This window comes from Macaca thibetana, chromosome 11 (assembly GCF_024542745.1).
Source record: "Macaca thibetana thibetana isolate TM-01 chromosome 11, ASM2454274v1, whole genome shotgun sequence".
NCBI classification, from domain to species: domain Eukaryota; kingdom Metazoa; phylum Chordata; class Mammalia; order Primates; family Cercopithecidae; genus Macaca; species Macaca thibetana.
In genome coordinates this window covers 51,244,897-51,269,705 of record NC_065588.1, presented here as the reverse complement: position 1 = coordinate 51,269,705, position 24,809 = coordinate 51,244,897, and the positions used below count along the sequence as shown (strand labels likewise).

The 24,809-nt window shown below is 36.5% G+C and overlaps 1 protein-coding gene across 20 annotated transcripts in view; it reads right to left on the bottom strand.

The window, feature by feature from the left end:
* BLOC1S1 (biogenesis of lysosomal organelles complex 1 subunit 1) overlaps positions 1 to 24,809 on the bottom strand; it is a 1,086,347-nt gene that overhangs the window by 735,297 nt on the left and 326,241 nt on the right. Inside the window, exon 1 of one of the 20 annotated variants that reach the window (XM_050749013.1) lies at positions 4,061 to 4,064. The exons of the other annotated variants lie outside the window; for them this stretch is intronic. The gene's annotated coding sequence lies outside the window, so the exon portion shown is untranslated. Of the gene's footprint in view, positions 1 to 4,060; positions 4,065 to 24,809 lie in introns of those variants that run through there. 20 annotated transcript variants of the gene reach the window in all.

The window sequence follows — 24,809 nt, the reverse complement described above, 5'->3', positions numbered from 1 at the left end:
GACGCTTTAAAAAAATTTTTTTTTCTAAAGGCTAAAATTTTCAGGAAAAAATACCAGTAAACTTCAGGACTGTTGGATTGGATTGCAAGGAAGATTTGAAGGAGTAAGAAGCTGAAGGTATTAAGGATATGATGTAGAAGGCATATCCTTCTTCATCCCACAAGACAAAACAATAATAATTAGAAACTAGGTGAAAAAAAAAATGTACAGGAAAAGCATCCTCCTCCAAGTACCAAATATAAAATGCTGCAAGATTTTGAATGAATGGTGAGAGTGTAAGAAAATGGGCTGGCTGTATTTCAATGCTCCTGTGGCAGGATGTCAATCAAGAGCTTGGAACCAAAGAAAAAGAAATTCCTTCCTAGCAAAAGTTTGGCTATTCAGTGAATAACATTTAAACAATCATAAAATAAAAGTGTTGTTTATGATTTTTATTGTTTAGGGGCATACTTAATTAAGGTTACCAAGTGGAATGCAAATGTCATCTGCCGTATTTTTAAAATATCAGCCAGAAATACAAGTGGGAATGTTGAAAGAGAGAGAGGAGGGTAAATGGAATGGTGATAGTGTCCTTATAAAGTGGACAGTTGGGCAAAGCACAGTGGCTCACACCTGTAATCCCAGCATTTTGGTAGGCCAAGGCAGGAGGATCACCTGAGGTCAGGAGTTCAAGAGCAGCCTGGCCAACTTGGTGAAACCCTGTCTCTACCAAAAATACAAAAATTAGCCGGGTGTGATGGCGGGCACCTGTAATCCCAGCTACTCAGGAGGCTGAGGCAGAAGAATCGCTTGAACCTGGGAGACAGAGGTTGCAGTGGGCCAAGATCAGCCATTACACTCTAGCCTGGGCAATAAGAGCGAAACTCCGTCTCAAAAAAAAAAAAAAAAAAAAGTGGGAAGTTGAAAGATACGGTCTTTTGTTGAGGGAGAAAAGACATTTATTACTTACAGGGTAACCATAAAGTTTCTAAAATAGTAATATAACTGTATTAAAGAGGGAGAATGGTAGGGGAGAACAATAAGAAGTCAACAGGAAATGCCCAAAGATGGAGAACTCAGATAGAATATTTGAAAATATAAAAATTGATAGAGTACCTGGTGTATTTGAATGCAGACTAGAGAGCCTTCATTTTCAAGAGAGCATGGGATGAATTAATAATCTGCAAATTTTTCTTTTGTTAAGAAAATAAAACTGAGGTAATTATGAACCCCAGGAAAAATAAAAATTCAAAAACTCACTGTATACCTCAACTGTGAACAATACTAGTCATATAAAGTTAGTCATAATTATGTAAGTACTGGATACTGATTTTATAAGAAATAATTCTATAACATTGGGAGGATGGGAGAAAAGAGAGATGTGTGTGTAATGGTGGCAAGTCAATCAAGATCTGTTATAGAAAAGTCCAGTAAAAGCAGTATACACGTGTCTTTTCAGGAAAAAAAAAAAAAAACTACAATAAGAAACTGCTAAGGGTTAAAAGTGGTTGTCTCTGGAAAAATGAAATCAAGGGTGGGTAGAGAAAAGGCAAAGGTTTGCCAGTTTTCACTAGCAATTCAGTAGCATTATTTGATTTCTTTTTAACTTTGTATATGTTTTTCTTTGATTAAAAACTAATATAAATAAACTTCATTTTTTAAAGTTCAAAAAAAAAAAGAAATGCTACTAATTTTTGTATCTTGATTTTGTATCCTGCAACTTTACTGAATTCATTTATTACTTCTAATAGTTTTTTGGTGGATTCTTTAGGCTTCTTTCTCTATATAAGATCACGTCATCTGCAAACAGAGAAAATTTAACTTCCACCTTTCCAGTTTTGATGCCTTTTATTTCTTTCTTTTGCCTAATTGCTCTGGCTAGGACTTATATGATTTTATTGAATTGAAGTGGTAAAAGTGGACGTCGTTTTCCTGTTCCAGGTCTTAGAGTAAAAACTTTCAGCTTTATACCCATTAAGTATAATGTTAGCTGTTGGTTTGTCACATATAACCTTTAGTTTGTTGAGGTACATTCTTTCCAAACTAATTTGTTGAAAGTTTTTGTAATAAAAAGATGTTGAATTTTATCAAATTCTTTTTTTGCACCTGTTTAAATAATTACATTTATTTTGTTTTTTATTCTTCTAAAAGACAAAATATAGTTACAGTGATGTATCACGTTTATTGATTTGCATATATTGAACCATCCCTGCCTCCCTGGGACAAATCCCACTTGACCATGGTGAATGATCTTTTGTTGAATATGCTGTTGGATTTGGTTCGCTAGTAATTTTTGAAGAATATTTACATCTATGCTCATCAGGGATACTGATGAATTCTGTTATAATTCTGTTAATTCAGCAGAGTTTTAGTGTTTTAAAGAAATAAATAGGTCTGGCAGAGAGCTAGACTTAGAGTAGGTGAGTAGTAGAGATCCTAGTATGAGAGGAAGTAATTATGAAATTGCATGTGTCCAGGGAAACATCAGCTATACCTCGCAGGTTAAGACGAGAATTCTAGAACACAAGAAATCAACCGCTGCAGGATAGACACTATAAAGATGTTGGCAGGATTCTAGTTATCATGGCTGGTCCAGTTGTGTAAATGAGAAATCTATTATACACAGATAATTATCTGAAAAGAGCAGCCAGTCATTTTACTACCTATTTGGAGGTAGGAGGGTTATAAAATTGTTTTAAAACTTTTTTAATTATAGGAAACAAATTAGACTTACCCCCAAGAGAAGCTGCAAAAGCTGAAGGGCATTAAGAAATTAATTCCTAATCTTATGTTAAGCACTTGGGATGTAGTGTGAAAATGGTAATGAGTGGCCTACATGTGAGAGCCTGTCAGTTGTGTTTTTAGGGGATCCCAGGTTGTTTTTGAAAGACTGTGACTAGGTTTACCTATTTTTTTCTGTGACTAGCTCATGGCTGGGCTTGGTATTTTCACCCTCCTTTACATTTTCTAGGAACTTCCTATTGCAGGATATCTTGCTGTTCACTCACTCCCTACGGACTCCTGATTATAACCTCAGAAACTCTCAACCTTGAGTTCATTTAAGTCCACATATACACCTTTCTTTTCTTAGTTGACTTTCTCCATTTTTGTTGGTTTTTACCTTTTTTTTTGTTGTTGTTGTCTCTCAGCCTCCCTGTATGATATGGTTTGGCTGTGTCCCCACACAAATCTCATCTTGAATTTCTAAGAGGTACCTGGTGGGAGATAATTGAATCACAGGGGCAGGTCTTTCCCATGCTGTTCTTGTGATAGTGAATAAGTCTCATGAGATCTTATGGTTTTAAAAAGAGGAGTTCCCCTGCATAAACTCTCTCTCTTTTTGCCTGCCACCATCCATGTAAGATGTGACTTGCTTCTCCTTGCCTTCTGCCATCTTTGTTCCTCTGTGGGTGTGCATTTGCAGTATATATACCAAAGATCTCCACAGACTTAGAATGAGCTGAAGTATGATTATTTATATTTCATTTTATCTTATTAGAGTATTGGAGGTGAAAGCAAGTTGAAGATTATACCAGTTCTAGCCTTGTTTAAAAATAAGGAAAGAGACAAAAAGTAGAAATTGGTTTATCAAGTTCTTCAATTATTCCAACTCCAAACTTTTCATCTTTATTCTAATATTTCTCTGATAAATATTTCACTGAAACACACAGGCTTTTCTCTTCTTGTTCTTAGAATTAAAATTTGCAGGGAATTTTGTTCTCCATTTTTCTCCATATGCTCTCTTAGAATAATTCCATTTTTTGTTCCTCTCTTTCTTTCGCCTCTGTTCCTTTCTTTCTCCTTCTGTTTATTTTGTTCCTGCCTTTTTTCTCTAATTCATGATTTATTTTATTTCTGTAAACAACTATTTATCCAGAGGCATCTCTATGCTAGAAATCTGTGGGTCACATGGTTTTGGGCAAGAATAACAATAATAACAATGTCATCAACAATAATCATATGCAATAACAACAAAAGGTGTCTCCTGCCACATAAATCTTTTCTTTTACTTACCATATTTACCATTTTAAGTGCACAGTTCAGTGGATATAAATGCATTTATATCCTTTTCTTTCTTCATCCCCCCAACTACCCCCTCTCTTTCCTGGCTTCTGGTAACTACCAATCTACACTGTATCATTATGAGATCTACTTTTTTAGCTCCCACATATGAGTGAGAACATGTGATATTTGTCTCTCTGTGCATGGCTTATTTCACTTAATATAATGGCCTCCAGTTCCATCCATGTTGCTGCAAATGACAAGATGTTATTCTCTTTTATGGATAAATAATATTGCCTTGTGTATATATACCACATTTTCTTTATCCATTCATAGGAACTTAGGTTGATTCCATATTTTGGCTATTGTGAACAGTGCTGCAATAAACATGGAAGTGCAGGTATCTCTTTAATACATTGACTTCTGTTCTTTTGGATATATACTCAATAGTAGAATTCCTGGATCATATGGTAGTTCTACTTTAAGTTTTTTGAGGCACCTGCATAATGTTCTTCATAGTTTCTGTACTAATTTACATTTCCACCAAAAGTGTACTAAGATTCCCCTTTCTCCACATCTTCACCAGCATCTATTATCACCTGTCTTTTTTATACAACCCATTTAAACAGGTGAGATGATATCATGATGTGGTTTGATTTGCATTTCTCTGATGATTACCAATGTTGAGTATTTTTCTCATATAAGTCTTGGCCATTTGTATGTCTTCTTTTGAGAAATATCTGTTTAGATCTTTTGCCAATTTTTAGTCAAATTATTTATTTTTTGCTTTGAGTTCTTGTTTGAGCTCTTTATATATTCCATTTATTAATGTCTTGTCAGATGAATAGTTTGCTAATATTTTCTTCCATTTTGTGGCTTGTCTCTTAAATTTGTTGGTTATTTCCTTTGCTGCACAGAAGCTTTTTAGCTTGATATAATCCCAATTGTCTATTTTTTACTTTGTCTTCTCATACTTTTGCGATCTTAGACAAAAAAAATCTTTATCCATACCTATGTCCTGAAGCATTTCTCCAATGTTTTCCTCTAGTAATTTTATAGTTTCAGGTATTCATTTTGAGTCTTTAATCCATCTTGATTTGATGTTTGTGTACAGTGAGAGAGGGGGGTCTGATTTAATTCTTCTACATATAGTTATCCAGTTCTCCCAGTACTATTTACTGAAAACATTGTTCTTTTTCCATTGCATGTCCTTGGTATCCTTGTGAAAGATGAGTTGGTTGTAATTGTGTAGATTTATATCAGGGTTCTCTGTTCCGTTTCATTGGTCTCTGTGTCTATTTTATCTCAGCACTGTGCTGTTTCAGTTACAATGGCTTTGGAGTAAATGTTGAAGTCTGGTAGTTTGATACTGCTAGTTTTGTTCATTTTGCTTAGAATTGCTTTGGCTATTCAGGGCCTTTTCTGGTTCCATATAAATTTTAGAAGTTTTTTTTCTATTACTGTAAAGAACATCATTGGTATTTTGATATAGATTGCACTGAATCTGTAAATTGCTTTGCGAGTATTATCATTTTTCCAATATTGATTCTCCCAGGCCGTGAATATGGAGTATCTTTTAATTTTTTTGTGTGTTCTTTTCTCATTCTTTCATCAGAGTTTTATACCTTTTCTTTCACATCTTTGGTTAGACTGATTCTTAGGTATTTTATATTTTTGCACCTATCGTAAATGGGATTGCTTTCTTGATTTCTTTTTCATATCGTTGGCTATTGGTGTATATGAATACTACCGTTTTTTGTACGTTGATTTTGTATTCTGTGGCTTTACTGGGTTAGATCATCAAGTCTAACAGTTTTTTGGTAGAGTCTAGGTTTTTTTAGGTATAAGATCATGTTGTCTATGAACAAGGCTAATTTGGCTTCTTCCTTCTCAGTTTGGATTCCCTTTATTTCTTTTCCTTGCCTAATTGTTCTGGCCAGGACTTCCAGTATTACATTGCATAATAGCAGCAAGAGTGGGGATTCTTGTCTTGTTGCAGCCTTTATATGAAAGGCCTTTAATATTTCCCCATTCAGTACAATGTTAGCAGTGGGTTTATCATATATGAGCTTTATTATTTTCAGGTATGTTTTTTCTTTATCCATTTTAATGAGCGTTTTTAGCATAAATGGATGTTGAATTTTATCGACTGCTTCTTGGGTATTTATTGAAATAATTGTATAATTGTTCTTGATTCTGTTGTGATATATCATGTTCACTGATTTGCATATGTTGAATCATCCTTGCATCCCTGGAATGCATTTCACTTGACCACAGTGATCACTTGGTCTTTTTAATGTGTTGTTGCTTTGGTTTGCTAGTATTTTGTTGGGGATTTTTGCATTTATGTTCCTCAGTGATATTGGCTTATAGTTTGCTTTTTCATTGTGTTCTTTTCTGGATTTGGTATCAAGTTATTGCTGGCCTTGTAGAATGACTTTGGAAGTAGTCTTTCTCCTTCTTTTTTTTTTTTTTTTTTTGATGAGTTTGAGTAAGATCGGTATTAGTTCTTCTTTAAATATTTGATAGAATTGAGCAGTGAATTCATCAGGTCCTGGGCTTTTGTTTGAGGGGAGACTTTTTGTTATGGCTTTGATCTCACTATTACTACTTTGTTGAGAGTTTTTTTGTTGCTGTTTTTGCTTTTGTTTTGACAGAGCCTTGCCCTGTCGCTCAGGCTGGAGTGGTGCAATCTTGGCTCACTGCAACCTCCACCTCCCAGGTTTAAGCAATTCTCTCGCCTCAGCCTCCCAAGTAGCTGGGACTACAGGTGCCCGCCATCACACCCAGCTAATTTTTGTATTTTTAGTAGAGACGAGTTTCACCATGTTGGCAAGGCTGGCCTAGAACTCCTAACCTCAAGGGATCCAACCACCTCGGCCTCCCAAAGTGCTGGGATTACAGGCATAAGCCACCATGTCTGGCTAAAATTTTCTATTTCTTTATAATTCAATCTTGGTAGGTTTTATGTGTCCAGGAATTTATTCATTTCTTTTGTTTCCACCTCAATATAGACATTATGGATTCTCTACGCCTTATTTAATGTTGGCAGTGTTGCTTTTGTTTTACACCACTGGTGTAAAACTTCAATCATTATTCACATTGACAAACTGACAGAATATTTAGGAATTCTCTTTATTTACATTGTTTGACTGTGAACAACTAGGAAATAGAGTGCCTGGACTCTGGCATCTTGGGATCTCCAGTATATCATTGCTTCCCTAACATTTTGTTTGCAGTTAAATTTCTGAAGTATCTGTTAGAAATATTAGAGCCTTCTGACTCATATTTATATTCGAGCTTTTTTCTCAGAATTTAGGCAATATGTTTTCTTTATTTTCTCATAGTAACAACCCTTTTTCTCAAATGGGTACTTTTCACGGTCATAATTTTTATATATTTTGTTTCAGATTTTTAACCTCTCAAGGTGAGGAATTTTATATATTCAACATTTATGTTGTATATGGCAAGCACAAGATTTAGCAAGGAATAGGTAATGATGAATACATGTTTCAGGAATGAAACTGAATTGTTTAGGATTGTCCTTAATGTAGCTAAATGCAAAAGGACAAATTAGACTAATCCTACTTTGGGAATAGAAGCGAATGGAGAATTTGAAATAGGGAGCAGTCATCAGAGAATAAGGAAAAACTGTTAGTATTTACTAAAAAACATAAATATAATAAAAGTGTAGTATATCTACCGCATACTTTAAGTTGCTCTCACCTCTGATTCTGGTCAAAACATTTTCAGGTATGCAATCAAAAAGTTGCTTATTGATGCTGCATTATCGATTTTTTTTTTTAACAGAGTCTCACTCTGTCACCCAGGCTGGAGTGCAGTGGTGCAATCCCAGCTCACTGCAAGCTCCGCCTCCCAGGTTCACATCATTCTCCTGCCTCAGCCTCCCAAGTAGCTGGAACTATAGGCGCCTGCCACCACGCCCAGCTAATTTTTTGTATTTTTAGTAGAGACAGGGGTTTCACCATGTTAGCCAGGATGGTCTTGATCTCCTGGCCTCGTGTTCTGCCCACCTCAGCCTCCTACATTATTGATATTTTTAAGTATCAATCTTTAAAAGTATACGCTGGATTTTTAAAACTATGATCTGTAAAAGAGACTATCCTCCCTGTCACTCTGTGCTCTAAATTCCACAAATACACAGTATTGACTGTTTCATTGCTTTATGTATAAAACCTTTATGTTTATTGCAATAAAGAATATTATTACAAGCAACAATTTATCAAATTATTTAATTATAGTATTAATATCAGTTCTGTCATTTAACACTGTGAAGTTATGAGCATATTACTCACCCTTTATGAGCCCCAATTTGTTTCTCATCAAAATGGAGATAAGACATACAATTTCTAAATATAACATCAGAATTTGAGTTAATAACAACTACAGTCACTTGAAGTAGTATCAGACATATACTAAAAAGATCAATAAATGTTCGTTTTCATCTTAATGCTAATGATTATTTTTATTTGGATGTATCTGTGTTTGTCTACCATGAAAATTAATGTATTTCCCCTTCCTCCATGGGTTTTATTCTTTTCTAGCATCTAGTTTAATTGAACATGTCACTTAACTTATGACTTATCTCTATTAAGTGATGTGACCAATTTAAAATAATATATTCTTACCCCTGGATATGAAATTTGTAGAAATTAAGCATTCTTGCATTATTCTCTTCACCTCCAAACTTTCATTGTTTTGATTCTTTCTTTTTTATTTTTGAGACGGAGTCTCCCTCCATCACCCAAGCTGGAATGCAGTGGTACGATTTTGGCTCACTGCAACCTCCACCTCCCTTGTTCAAGTGTTTGTCCTGCCTCAGCCTCCCAAGTAGCTGGTATTACAGGCATGCACCACCACCTCTGGCTAAGTTTTGTATTTGTATTAGAGACAGGGTTTCACCATGTTGGCCAGGCTGGTATTGAACTCCTGACCTCAGGTGATCCACCCTCCTTGGCCTCCCAAAGTGCTGGGATTACAGGAGTGAGCCACCATGCCTGGCCTGTTTTGATTTTTTCTACAAAATGAGAATTTATATTGTATTTATATGGTGTTTATTTTAGTCATAACCCGGTGTTTAAACTGATTCACTGCTTACTGCCATAGTTTCTCTACTCTTTACTTGCTTGAGCAAACTTCTTTCTCTGGTTGTGTTCATGAAGACTTACTAGGAGGTATATCTCTTTAATTCCTGCTTTGATATTAAAATTTCATTTTATCTGAATCTAAAAATATTGTCACAGATTTTTGGCTTTTAAAATTTACAGGCATTATCCTAATGTCTTGTAACATTAAGTGATGGGATGAAGAATTATGAAGCAAGCCTGATTTATGCCTTGTGGACTTTATCTTTTTGTCTGACTGGTAAAAGTCTCTGTTCATTGTATTTTAAAATCCAGCAATACCTAGTTGGATATTTCTTTGTTTTGACTGCTCTGTTTCAACTGTTTTGGGCACTGTGTACTTTTTGGCCTGTTTATTTTCATTAATAAAAATTTATCTAAAGTTATATCTTTAAATATTTTTCCACTTTATTATTCTGTTTCTCTTCTTCACAGATAATATCTCTGTTAATTTTTCATACATTTGTAACATTTATTCTAGGATGACTTTTTATTTCCTCATTTATTATAATGTAATTATGTTTGCTTTTTTTAACTTTGTCTTCCATGACCCCACTGTAGGTTTAGCAAAATGTGTTCATTTAATGCTGTTTCTTCTTTAAATCATTGATACATAATATTTCACGTATTTATAGGATACATGTGATATTTTGTTACATATATAGAATATGTAATAATCAAATCAAGGTACTTAGGGTATCCATCCTGATGTGGTCTGGATCTGCGTCCCCACTCAAATCTCACGTCAAATTGTAATCCCCAATATTGGAGACAGGACCTGGCGGGAGGTGATTGGATCATGGGGTGGATTTCCCCCTGGGTGCTGTTCTTGTGATAATAAGTGAGTTCTTATGAGATGTGGTTAAAGTGTGAGGCACCTCATTGCCACACCCGCCCTGGCCTTCCTCCTGCTCCAGCCATCTAAGATGTGTCTGCTTACCCTTTGCCCTCTACCATGATTGAAAGTTTCCTGAGGCCTCCCCAGAAACTGTCATGATTCCTGTACAGCCTGCAGAACCATGAGCCAATTAAACCTCTTTTCTTTATAAATTACCCGGGCTCGATTATTTCTTTATAGCAGTGTGAGAATACACTAATACAATCATCTTGAGTATTTATCATTTCTATGTGTTAGGAACATTTCAAATAGATTCATACTGTATGGCTCCGTTTACATAAAGTTTAAACACATGCAATTTAGGATATTATTTACTCTGGGAATGAGTAATGATTGGAATGGGTCAAAATAGCCATTTTGATATCCTTTTAGGGGAAGTATGTATTCAAGTATTTTGTTCATTTTTAATTGGTCTTTCTTTTTCTAATTGATAAAAAGGAATCAAATTTAACTTTGTGATTTATCTCAAAATAATTTTGTGTATAGTATGTATATTTTTTTACTAGGTATGCAATTGACATGTAGGAGTTGAAAAGACCACCTTTCCCCATTGACTCGTACTGAATGCTTTGTATAAATCAGATGACTATATATCTTTGAATCTGTTTCCAAACTATTCTATTTGTGTTGACAATACTCTTTTTATTTTTATTTATTTATTTATTTATTTTGAGATAGTCACTGATTTCCTTGCTCCATCACCAAGGCTGGAGTGCAGTGGCATGATCTTGGCTCACTGCAACCTCCACCTCCTGGTTCAAGCAATTTTACTGCCTCAGCCTCCTGAGTAGCTGGGACTACAGACATACACAATCACGCCAGGATAATTTTTGTATTTTTAGTAGAGAGGGGGTTTCACCATGTTGGCCAAGCTGGTCTTGAACTCCTGGTCTCAAGTGATCTGCCCACCTTGGCTTCCCAAGGTGCTGGGATTACAGGGGAGAGCCACCGCGCCCAGCCAATACAATATTTCATTTAATGTAGCTTTGTAGTAAGTCTTGAAATCTGGTAGTGTAAATTCTACAGCCATGTTCCTAGTCTTCAGCATTGCCTTGGCAATACTAGGTCCTATGTACTTTCAGATAAATTTTAGTATCTATCTTTCCATTTCCACATCAGTATGTGCTGAGATTTATTTAATTGAGATTGTTTTAATTTTAATAATATTGACTCTATCGCTCCATTTAATTATGGTATATTCTTTATATATTTAGTTCTTTTTATCTTTTTTTTAATTGTACTTTAAGTTCTGGGATACATGTGCTGAACGTGCAGGTTTGTTACATAGATATATATGTCCCATGGTGGTTTGCTGTACCTATCAACCCGTAATCTAGGTTTTAAGCCCCGTGTGCATTAGGTATTTGTCCTAATGCTCTCCCTCCCCTTTCCCTCCACCCACCAACAGGCCCTGGTGTGTGATGGTCCCCTCCTTGGGTCCATGTGTTCTCTTTGCTCACCTCCCACTTATGAGTGAGTTAGTTCTTATATTTTCTTTATGATGCTTGTTAAGTGTAGAGTTGTGGCAAAATTCTGGTCAGATCAAGTCTAAGTTCTTGGTGTGTTTTTAATACTCTAATACATATATGCATGGGGGATTTTCAGATGCAGTTCCGATATACATTCTACACATTTCTTCAGAGGGTTCCAATGGGACCGAGTGTCATTGCCTACATTAACATTCAGCTGAATAACTCACATCTTATTGTCTTTTTTGACTTGCTACATTATCCCTATTCCCTCATTTCCTCATTCTCTCTTGCTGCCAAATAATCTTTTATATCCAAGTCCTTGTGGTATAAAATGCACAAGGTTTTATACTTTGCTTTTAGGAAAACCCAAAACAAGAGAGAGGTTGATTTTAAGAAATGAGAAAAAACATTAGTAATCAGTTTTTTGCACCCATGTTTTAGATTTAAACAAGATAGTTGGGTCCTTTCTTCATTAATAAATAGGTGTATGAATACCTGGGAATAAATCTAATGAAATATTTTAAGATATGCTTACTGAAAAACGCAAGCATTATAAAAAAGAAAATTTAAAAACACCTATAAAAATAGAAATTCAAGGATATGCTATGTTTATGGATTGAAAAACTTAATGTTTTGAAAATTGCAATCTTAGAAATTGATCTATAGATTAAATACAATTTCATTTTTAAAACTAGGAAGGTTTTTTGGTAGAAATTGATGAGAATCTTCTAAAATTTGTATGAAAATGAGAAGGGCCAAAAATAGCCATGGCACTCTTGAAGATAAAAGGTAAGACTGAAGAACTTATAAAAAAATGAGCAATTATAAAGGTATAGAAATTCAGAGGTGCAGTAATTGTTGCAAGCACAGATATTAGACCAAACGGCTGATGAGAGTACAGAAGCCCACCAAGGCACATGCAATCACCTGGTTTATAACAAAAGCATCAATTGCAATACAGAGAATAAAGTTATTTGTTTTCGGTAAGTGATACTGGAACAATGAGAGTAGGATTAAACAAAAAAAAATGGGTCCTACAAAAAAATGCATCATGATTCTTACTTTATGCAATATGCAAAACTTAATTTCAGATTGATTACATATCTCAATGTGAAAGACAAAATAATGAAGATTTTGAAAAATATTTAGGAAAATATCATCATGATTTTGGTGTATTCCTTAATACACCAAAATTAATACACCAAAGATTTCTTAAGATGCAAAAAAGTGCTAACAACAAAGAAAAAAAAAAGACTAAATGTAACTAAATTAAAATCAAGAACTTCTGCTCATGAAAAAATACCAACGTTAGTGAAAATGCAAGTGACAAAAATGGAAGAAGATAATTATGCTCCATACTATATGTCTGACAAAGAACTAACATTCAGACTAAACAAGCAACTTCCACAGTTCCACCAACAATGGAGACAACCCAGTAGAAAACCTGGCAAAATATATGAGCAAGCACATCACAAGATAGGATATGCAAAAGGACAGTAAACGTATGAAAGGGAATTCAACTTCAACAGCCACAAAGAATATGCAGATTAAAACTACAATGAGAATATCATTACATACTCTGTGGCTAAAAGAATAAAGGCACAAACACCATGTGTTGGCAAGAATGTGGAAAAAGGACTTACGTATACTTCTATCGGGAGTGCAAATTGGTAAAAATATTTGATGTCATCTAAATATTTATTGATGTCGTCTAAAACTGGACTTATGTATATGTGATGACCTAGCGGTGTAACCTCTAGGTTTATATACAGTGGCAAAAAGGGAATAATGTCTTTTCTTCCCATCATAAGCGTTACAGCTGTCACCCCTACCACAAAAGACAGGTTAACAAGAGGAAAAAAACAAATTTATTTGATCATAGCTCCATATGAGACAGGAGCCTTCAGAATGAAGACCCAAAGATACAGAGAAAACTATTGAATTTCGTGTGAGGTTCAGTGAAGAATGGACAGCAAAAAGGGTATGATCTAATAGGAAAAGGCTGAGTAAGGAAACTCAGCAAGGCCTGTTGTTTAGATTCTTCTTGGTCTCTCTATGCAGCACTCTTTCCCCAAACGTACGGGGCAGGACCTTTTCTGGAATGAGAGTCTTATGACCTACAATCAAACAAGGTAGATCAGAGAATTTCTTTATGGCTAGTTGTTATGTAGAAAGGTGGGGGAAAGTTAGATAATATTTTTAGGTGCTACGGCTGGCTTTAGGGCAAAGGCGTTCTGGTTTCTATGACCCATCTCGGGGAAGAGGGATTCTAGTTTCCACGGCTAGCCTTGGGGAAGAGTGAGGAATAACAGACAGGAGGGAAGAAGAAGGTCAGAGAGAAACTGTATCTGAGGCTGCTTCTGAGGCTGCCTTTTGTGGATATCATTTTCTGAGCTTCAACATATACACAATAAAATATATACAAATGTTTATCTAGGTGTACACTCAATAAAATGCATATTTATGTTAACCAGAACACATTTTCAAGAGTGTTCATAACAACAGCTATTTGTAAGAGCTAAAAAACTGAAAACAACCAAAATACCCAACAGTAGGAGAATGATATAGTGGTATATTTACTCAGGATAACACTATTTAGTTGGGAAATTGTAAACATTACAACTGTACACCAACAACAAAGATGAATGACAGAAACGTTATCTTGAATGAAAGAAAATAAACACAAAATAACTCTTACTGAATGATCCCATTTCTGTAAAGTCAATTTGATTGCTGGTTTCAAAGTTGTATTCAATTTGTGGTTATGCATCAAGCTGTATGCAAATAATCTGTGAAGATTTTCCTATGATATTATACTTCATTCAATTTTTACATTAAAAACATGAAATTCGAGGATTACTGATTTCAAAATTTTAAAATAAAGAATCCACTAGCATCTCCTAATCAACTGAAAAACAGAGATACAAATTTTCAAAAAGAATTCAAAACATTTTTTAAAGGAAATTACTCCTGGGAAAATACAGAATTAAGAAATTTAACAAATACTTCAGTTGTCAAAGTAAGCTAACTTTTTTAAGACTTTATTTTTTAGAGCAGTTTTAGTTTCACAGCAAAATTGAGTAAAAGGCACAGAGATTTTCCATGTACTCCTGTTCCGACACATGCACAGCCTTCTCCATTATCAATATTTCCCACTAGAGTGGTACATTTGTTACAGTTGATGAACCTATATTGGTACATTATCACCTGAAGTCTTTATTTAGTTTATGTTTGGGTTCTCTCTTTTTTTTTATTATACTTTAAGTTCTAGGGTACATGTGCACAACATGCAGGTTTGTTACATATGTATACATGTGCCATGTTGGTGTGCTGCACCCATTAACTCGTCATTTACATTAGGTATATCTCCTAATGCTATCCCTCCCACCTACCCCCTCCCAAAAATAGGAACCAGTGTGTGACATTCCCCTTCCTGTGTCCAAGTAATCTCATTGTTCAATTCCCACCTATGAGTGAGAACATGCGGTATTTGGTTTTCTGTTCTTGCAACAGTTTGCTGAGAATGATGGTTTCCAGCTGCATCCATGTCCCTACAAAGGACACGAACTCATCCTTTTTTATGGCTGCATAGTATTCCATGGTGTATATGTGCCACATTTTCTTAATCCAGTCTGTCACTGATGGACATTTGGGTTGATTCCAAGTCTTTGCTATTGTGAATAGTGCTGCAATCCACATACGTCTGCATGTGTCTTTATAGCAACATGACTTATAATCCTTTGGGTATATCCCCAGTAATGGGATGACTGAGTCAAATGGTATTTCTAGTTCCAGATCCTTGAGGAATCACCACACTGTTTTCTAAAATGGTGGAACTAGTTTACAGTCCCACCAATAGTGTAAAAGTGTTCCTATTTCTCCACATCCTCTCCAGCACCTGTTGTTTCCTGACTTTTTAATGATCGCCATTCTAACTGGTGTGAGATGGTATCTCATTGTGGTTTTGATTTGCATTTCTCTGATGGCCAGTGATGATGAGCATTTCTTCGTGTGTCTGTTGGCTGCATAAATGTCTTCTTTTGAGAAGTGCCTGTTCATATCCTTTGCCCACTTTTTGATGGGGTTGTTTGTTTTTTTCTTGTATATTTGATTGAGTTCTTTATAGGTTCTGGATATTAGCCCTTTGTCACATGAGTAGATTGCAAAAATGTTCTCCCATTCTGTAGGTTGCCTGTTCACTCTGATGGTAGTTTCTTTTGCTGTGCAGAAGCTCTTTAGTTTAATTAGATCCCATTTGTCAATTTTGGCTTTTGTTGCCGTTGCTTTTGGTGTTTTAGACATGAAGTTCTTGCCCATGCCTATGTTCTCAATGGTGTTACCTAGGTTTTCTTCTAGGGATTTTATGGATTTAGGTCTAACATTAAATTCTCTAATCCATCTTGAATTAATTTTCGTATAAGGAGTAAGGAAAGGATCCAGTTTCAGCTTTCTACTTATGGCTAGCCAATTTTCCCAGCACAGTTTATTAAATAGGGAATCCTTTCCCCATTTCTTGTTTCTCTCAGGTTTGTCAAAGATCAGATGGCTGTAGATGTGTGGTATTATTTCTGAGGACTCTGTTCTGTTCCATTGGTCTATATCTCTGTTTTGGTACCAGTACCATGCTGTTTTGGTTACTGTAGCCTTGTAGTATAGTTTGAAGTCAGGTAGCGTGATGCCTCCAGCTTTGTTCTTTTGACTTAGGATTGTCTTGGAGATGCGGGCTCTTTTTTGGTTCCATATGAACTTTAAAGCAGTTTTTTCCAATTCCGTGAAGAAAGTCATTGGTAGCTTGATGGGGATGGCATTGAATCTATAAATTACCTTGGGCAGTATGGCCGTTTTCACGATATTGATTCTTCCTATCCATGAGCATGGTATGTTCTTCCATTTGTTTGTGTCCTCTTTTATTTCACTGAGCAGTGGTTTGTAGTTCTCCTTGAAGAGGTCCTTCACATCCCTTGTAAGTTGGATTCCTAGGTATTTTATTCTCCTTGAAGCTATTGTGAATGGGAGTTCATTCATGATTTGGCTCTCTGTTTGTCTGTTACTGGTATATAAGAATGCTTGTGATTTTTGCACATTAATTTTGTATCCTGAGACTGTGCTGAAGTTGCTTGTCAGCTTAAGGAGATTTTGGGCTGAGACGATGGGGTTTTCTAAATATACAATCATGTCATCTGCAAACACGGACAATTTGACTTCTTCTTTTCCTAACTGAATACCTTTGATTTCTTTCTCTTGCCTGATTGCCCTAGCCAGAACTTCCAACACTATGTTGAATAGGAGTGGTGAGAGAGGGCATCCCTGTCTTGTGCCAGTTTTCAAAGGGAATGCTTCCAGTTTTTGCCCATTCAGGATGATATTGGCTGTGGGTTTGTCATAAACAGCTCTTATTATTTTGAGATATGTTCCATCAATACCGAATTTATTGAGTGCTTTTAACATGAAGGGCTGTTGGATTTTGTCAAAGGCCTTTTCTGCATCTATTGAGATAATCATGTGGTTTTTGTCTTTGGTTCTATTTATGTGCTGGATTACGTTTATTGATTTGCATATGTTGAACCAGCCTTGCATCCCAGGGATGAAGCCCACTTGACCATGGTGGATAAGCTTTTGGATGTGCTGCTGGATTCGGTTTGCCAGTATTTTATTGAGGATTTTTGCATCAATGTTCATCAGGGATATTGGTCTAAAATTCTCTTTTTTTGTTGTATCTATGCCAGGCTTTGGTATCAGGATGATGTTGGCCTCATAAAATGAGTTAGGGAGGATTCCCTCTTTTTCTATTGATTGGAATAGTTTCAGAAGGACCAACTCCTCCTTGTACCTCTGGTAGAATTCGGCTGTGAATCCGTCTGGTCCTGGACTTTTTTTGGTTGGTAGGCTATTAATTATTGCCTCAATTCCAGAGCCTGCTATTGGTCTATTCAGGGATTCAGCTTCTTCCTGGTTTAGTCTTAGGAGAGTGTAAGTGTCCAGGAAATTATCCATTTCTTCTAGGTTTTCTAGTTTATTTGCATAGAGGTGTTTATAGTATTCTCTGATGGTAGTTTGTGTTTCTGTGGGGTCAGTGGTGATATCCCCTTTATCATTTTTTATTGCATCTATTTGATTCTTCTGTCTTTTCTTCTTTATTGGTCTTGTGAGCGGTCTATCAATTTTGTTGATCTTTTCAAAAAAACCAGCTCCTGGATTCATTGATTTTTTGGAGGGTTTTTTGTGTCTCTATTTCCTTCAGTTCCGCTCTCATCTTAGTTATTTCTTGCCTTCTGCTAGCTTTTGAATGTGTTTGCTCTTGCTTCTCTAGTTCTTTTAATTGTGATGTTAGGGTGTCAATTTTAGATCTTTCCAGCTTTCTCTTGTGGGCATTTAGTGCTATAAATTTCCCTCTACACACTGCTTTCAATGTGTCCCAGAGATTCTGGTATGTTGTACCTTTGTTCTCATTGATTTCAAAGAACATCTTTATTTCTGCCTTCATTTTGTTATGTACCCAGTAGTCATTCAGGAGCAGGTTGTTCAGTTTCCATGTAGTTGAGCGGTTTTGATTGAGTTTCTTAGTCCTGAGTTGTAGTTTGATTGCACTGTGGTCTGAGAGATAGTTTGTTATAATTTCTGTTCTTTTACATTTGCTGAGGAGTGCTTTACTTCCAACTATGTGGTCAATTTTGGAATAGGTGTGATGTGGTGCTGAGAAGAATGTATATTCTGTTCATTTGGGGTGGAGAGTTCTGTAGACGTCTATTAAGTCCGCTTGGTGCAGAGTTGAGTTCAATTCCTGGATATCCTTGTTAATTTTCTGTCTCGTTGATCTGTCTAATGTTGACAGTGGGGTGTTGCAGTCTCCCATTATTATTGTATGGGAGTCTAAGTCTCTTTGTAAGTCTCTAAGGACATGCTTTATGAATCTGGGTGCTCCTGTATTGGGTGATTATATATAGGATAGTTAACTCTTCCTGATGAATTGATCCCTTTACCATTATGTAATGGCCTTCTTTGTCTCTTTTGATCTTTGATGGTTTAAAGTCTGTTTTATCAGAGACTAGGATTGCAACCCCTGCTTTTTTTGTTTTCCAGTTGCTTGGTAGATCTTCCTCCATGCCTTTATTTTGAGCCTATGTGTGTCTCTGCATGTGAGATGGGTCTCCTGAATACAGCAAACTGATGGGTCTTGACTCTTTATCCAATTTGCCAGTCTGTGTCTTTTAGTTGGACCATTTAGTCCATTTACATTTAAGGTTAATATTGTTATGTGTGAACTTGATCCTGTCATTATGATATTAGCTGGTTATTTTGCTTGCTAGTCAATGCAGTTTCTTCCTAGCATCAATGGACTTTACATTTTGGCATGTTTTTGCAATGGCTTGTACCTGTTGTTCCTTTCTATGTTTAGTGCTTCCTTCAGGATCTCTTTTAGGGCAGGCCTGGTGGTGACAAAATCTCTAAGCATTTGCTTGTCTGTAAAGGATTTTATTTCTCCTTCACTTATGAAACTTAGTTTGACTGAATATGAAATTCTGGGTTGAAAAGTCTTTTCTTTAAGAATGTTGAATATTGGCCCCCACTCTCTTCTGGCTTGGAGAGTCTGCAGAGAGATCTGCTGTTAGTCTGATGGGCTTCCCTTTGTGTGTAACCCGACCTTTCTGTCTAGCTGCCCTTAACATTTTTTCCTTCATTTCAACTTTGGTGAATCTGGCAATTATGTGTCTTGGAGTTGCTCTTCTCAAGGAGTATCTTTGTGGTGTTCTCTGTATTTCCTGAATTTGAATGTTGGCCTGCCTTACTAGGTTGGGGAAGTTCTCCTGGATGATATCCTGCAGAGTGTTTTCCAACTTGGTTCCATTTTCCCATCACTTTCAGGCACACCAATTAGACATAGATTTGGTCTTTTCACATAATCCCATATTTCTTGGAGGCTTTGTTCATTTCTTTTTACTCTTGTTTCTCTACACTTCTCTTCTTGTTTCATTTCATTCATTTGATCTTCAATCTCTGATACTCTTTCTTCCAGTTGATCGAGTCAATTACTGAAGCTTGTGTATTTGTCACGTAGTTCTCGTGTTATGGTTTTCATCTCTATCAGTTCTTTTAAGGACTTCTCTACATTGGTTATTCTAGTTAGCCATTCATCAAATCCTTTTTTAAGGTTTTTAGTTTCTTTGCCCTGGTTACGTAGTTCCTCCTTTAGCTCTGAGAAGTTTGATCGACTGAAGACTTCTCTCAAATTGTCAAAGTCATTCTCTGTCCAGCTTTGTTCCGTTGCTGGTGATGAGCTGTGCTCCTTTGGAGGGGGAAATGCACTCTGATTTTTTGTATTTCCAGCTTTTCTGCACTGCTTTTTCCCCATCTTTGAGGTTTTTTCTTCCTTTGGTCTTTGATCATGGTGATGTGCTGATGGGGTTTTGGTGTGGGTGTCCTTTCTGTTTGTTAGTTTTCCTTGTAACAGTCAGGACCCTCAGCCGTAGGTCTGTTGGAGTTTGCTTGAGGTCCACTCCAGGCCCTGTTTGCCTGGGTATCAGCAGCGGAGGCTGCAGAAGATAGAATATTGCTGAACAGCGAGTGTTGCTGTCTGATTCTTGCTCTGGAAGCTTTGTCTCAGGGGTGTATCCAGCCGTGTGAAGTGTGAGGTGTCGGTCTGCACCTAGTGGGGGATGTCTCCCAGTTAGGCTACTCAGGCATCAGGGACCACTTGAGCAGACAGTCTGTCCATTCTCAGATCTCAACCTCTGTGCTGGGAGATCCACTGCTCTCTTCAAAGCTGTCAGATAGGGACATTTACCTCTGCCAAGGTTTCTGCTTATTTTTGTTTAGCTATGCCCTGTCCCCAGAGGTGGAGTCTACAGAGGCAAGCAGGCCTCCTTGAGCTGTGGTGGGCTCCACCCAATTCAAGCTTCCCAGAGCTTTGTTTACCTACTTAAGCCTCAGCAGTTACAGGCGCCCCTCCCCCAGCCTCGCTGCTGCCTTGCAGTTAGATCTCTGACTGCTGTGCTAGCAATGAGGGAGGCTCCGTGGGCGTGGGATCCTCTGGGCCAGGTGTGGGATATAATACTCTGGTGTGCCGTTTGCTAAGACCTTTGGTAAAGCACAGTATTAGGGTGGAAGTTACTCGATTTTCCAGGTGTTGTGTGTCTCACTTTCCATTGGCTAGGACAAGGAATTCCCTTCTCCCTTGTGCTTCCCAGGTGAAGCAATGCCTCGCCCTGCTTTGGCTCTTGCTGGTTGGGCTGCACCCGCGAACCAGCACCAACTGTCCGACATGCCCCAGTGAGTAAACCCAGTACCTCAGTTGAAAAATGCAGAAATCACCCATCTTCTGTGTTGCTCACGCTGGGAGCTGGAGGCTGGAGCTCTTCCTATTCGGCCATCTTGAGCATGCCCTCCTGGGTTCTCTCTTGATGTATATTCTATGGGTTTAGAAAAATGTATAATGCCATGTATCCACCCTTATAGTATCATACAGATACTATTACTGCCCTAAAATTCTCTGTGCTCTGCCTATTCATTCATCCTGTCTTCAGCCCTGACAACGACTGATCTTTTTACTGTCTCTATAGTTTGGCTTCTTCTAGATGTCATATAGTTGAAATTATACAATGTGTAGCCTTTCCAGATAAGCTTCTTTAACTTAATAATATGAATTTAAGTTCTTCCATGTCTTTTCATAGCTTGATACCCCATTTCTTTTTAGCAATGAATAATATTCCATTTCCTGAATATACCACCATTTACTTTTCCATTCACCTACTGAAGCACATCTTGGTTGCTTCAAGTTTTGACAATTATGAATAAAGCTGCTATAAACGTCTCTTTGCAGTAAGCTTTCAATTCATTTGGGTAACTATCAAAGAGCATGATTGCAGGAACATATGGTAAGAGTATGATCAGTTTTGTAAGAAATGGTCAAAGTGTCTTTCAAAGTGGCTATACCGTTTTGCATTCCCACCAGCAATGAGTTAGTGTTCCTGTTGCTCCACGTCTTCACCAGTATTAGGTATTGTCAGGGTTCTGAATTCTGTCCATTCTAATAGTTGTGGGGTGGTACCTCATTGTTGTTTTAATTCATATTTCTCTGATGGCATGTAATGTAGGGTATCTTTTCATATGCTTATTTTCTTCTGTATATCTTCTTTGGTGAGGTGTTTGTTAAGGTCTTCAGCCTAAGTTCTGCAAATTGCCATGATGAAAATTGTCATATAATATGAACTCTTGAAAATCACATCTTGTTTTTTGCTGCTATGAAAAACCAAGAATGGCATAAAAAATAAAATGACATGCACAAACCAATTTATAATCTAGCTGCATGAAAATAAAATAACAGTAAATCAATGTGAACTCTGTATTAAAATAATGCTGCATAAAAGCACAACATGATCTATGAGAGCAAGGATGGTTCAATATCAATAATACAATCAAAATAATTTGTAAATTCAATTAGATAAATGTAATTATCTTGGCTGATATAGAAAAACACTTTAAGTAACTAAAGAAACATTTTAGAATACTCAAAATCAGACTTGAAGGTATAAAAATATTTATGCATATTCATATGTATGCATGTTTCTTCACTTATTTAAGAGACAACAGCCTAGAGAAATAGATGCATGGTGAAAGACAAATGGTAAAGCAAAGCCTATCCACATTTTCCTAATTATTTTCTGTGAGGGTGCAGAAGAAAGAACTCACTTATCTATTACAGCGTACCAAAGTGTGTGTAGGCATGTGTGTGTGTGTGTGTGTGTGTACCCACATATTGGAGGTGGGGTATATTTGTATTTGTTTATTTTCATTTGTTAAATTCATCTATTTTTAAACGAGGATTTAGGATTTTTTTCTAAGCTCATTAGGATCCCTTGGATATGTGAATTTGCTAGTTGGTTGATCCATATTTAGACACCAGGCCCAGACAACCTGAAGTTATTTTGGGGGCCTTTGAATGTTGTTCAGGAAAGAGAATAAATGGATAATCAATGAACTATTAACATGCAGTTTAAAGAAGTTTGAACAGACTGTCACAACCTAATGGATCAACTTTTGTAATGTTTCCAAGAGTCTCAGGACAGAGATGTCCTTTACCAAAATGGTAGAGCTTATGAAATATAAACATTCCTGAGGTGAATTTACAGTCACAGATTCTTCTGCTGATAAGGCTACTTTTATAAATTTACATTTTATCTACTCTTAAGATATCACATAATTTCTCTATAGTATCCTAATAACCTGTGACCATTCAAACTCCCTGAAACCCTGATGTACCTATTATAAATTACAAAAGACATACTGACTATTCCATTTGTGTTAGAGAGATATAGAGGAATCAATTATTCATATGTAGAGCATGAGACATTTCAAAAGGGGAAAAATTGCTCAAACTCCATGTTAAGCCAAACACATGGAGATAAAGGCAGGGGGATGTCTATAATAGAATGAAAAAAAACTTAGAAGATATAATGATTAAATTGGAAAAACATATTTGTGTTCTAACTTGGAAAAAACGTCTAAGAAAGGTATTTTGAAAATATTCAAGCCTGAGCAGCATAGTGAGACCCCATCTCCACAAAAAATAAAGAAAATTAGCCAGGCATGGTAGCGCACATCTATGGTCCCATCTACTCAGGAGGCTGAAGTGGGAGGATCACTTGAGCTCAGGAGTTCAAGGCTGCAGTGAGCTGCAATTACACCACTGCACTCCACCCTGGGTGACAGACTAAAAAAAAAAAAAGAAAGAAAAAGAAGAGATATTTCAAATAAACAATCTAATTCTAAACCTAAATGAACTAGAAAAAGAACAAGCTAAGGCCAAAATATTAGGAGGGAAATAAAGACTAAAGCAGACAAACATAAAATAGAGAATTTTTAAAAATAGAAAAAAATAAAACTAACAATTGGTGTTCCAAAAACATAAATAAAATTGACAAACCCTTGGCTAAACTAAGAAATAAAAAATCCAGAGTAAAAACTAAAAAAGTCAAAAATGAAATAGAAGCATTACAACTGATGCCCCAGAAACAAAAAGGATTACTATGCACAATTACAGGCCAATAAATTATATAACTTGAAAGAAATGGATAAATTCCTAGAAACATATAACCTAAAAAGACTGAATCATGAAGAAATAGAAAATCTGAACAGACCTTTAACGAGTAAGGAAATTGAATCAGCAATCCAGTTCTGCTTAAGGCACTCTTATGACACTCCCACTGGTTTTCTTTCTTCTTCTTCTTCTTTTTTTTTTTTTTTTTTGAGACCCAGGGTCTCTGCACAATCATAGTTCACTGCAGCCTTGAACTCCTGGCCTCAAGCAGTCCTCTCACCTCAGCCTCTCAAAGTGCTGCTGGGATTACAGGCATGAGCCACCACTCCCAGCCCCATTGACTTCAATATAGAGAATATTTCTTATGTTGCCTACCAACCTGTTTAAGATCTAACCTCAGATTAACTCACATTGTGCTGATCCAACATATTACCCTCAGCATACCAGATCCAATATATTGTTTACATTTAACTCAAAAGGACCTGCTTTGTCTGAGCCTTTATATTTGCTGTTCTCCCAGGGATCCTCCCTCTGGTTCATTTCACTAAACTGCTAGAAGCGTTTATGGCCTTGTACAAACATCACTGAAATAAGAGTGGTTCAATGACTCCCAACTCAAGAGAGATTGTGTTCATTTTTATAACCTTCTGTTTGACCTTCCATTTTACACTGTTACATTCATCACAAGTAATTATTTATTCAAAGTATTTCTTACCTAAAGAAGGGTAGTCAGAATATGGGAGAAGAATACATTATTTTAACCGGAACTTCGCAAATGTGGTGCCACATAGCAAGCAAGTAATAAATACTTGTAGATGAAATAAGTTAATAAATAGCCAGAGTAACCAAGAATTAGAATTAAGAACTTGCCTGGGAAGGAGGAGCCATGTATCTGTAGCAATTCTGTATTCATGAGATTGCTCTCAGCTTTTGGGTCCATGTGAATATGAAAAAAAAAAAAAAGTCTGCTTTTCTATTACTGAAAGAGAATCAGAATGGTACATGTCTCTTCCAATGTCTCTCTCTTCCATCTTAGCTACAGGACAGGAGCCCATTCTTGACACGGAAGCCAATGCTTCTGACAGTCACTACATATGAGTTGCACCAACATTTATTTATTTTTATTCTAATTCTCCTGAATTGTCCAGCTTCCTCTTGAGTAGAGAAAAACATCTCTGGGCCTCTCCTCCTTTCTGTGTAGTGTTAGTGATATAACAGATTAGGAGTGTAAGGGGTTTTAGTGGGAAGGAAACAGACAGACAATGTGTCTGATGGGAATG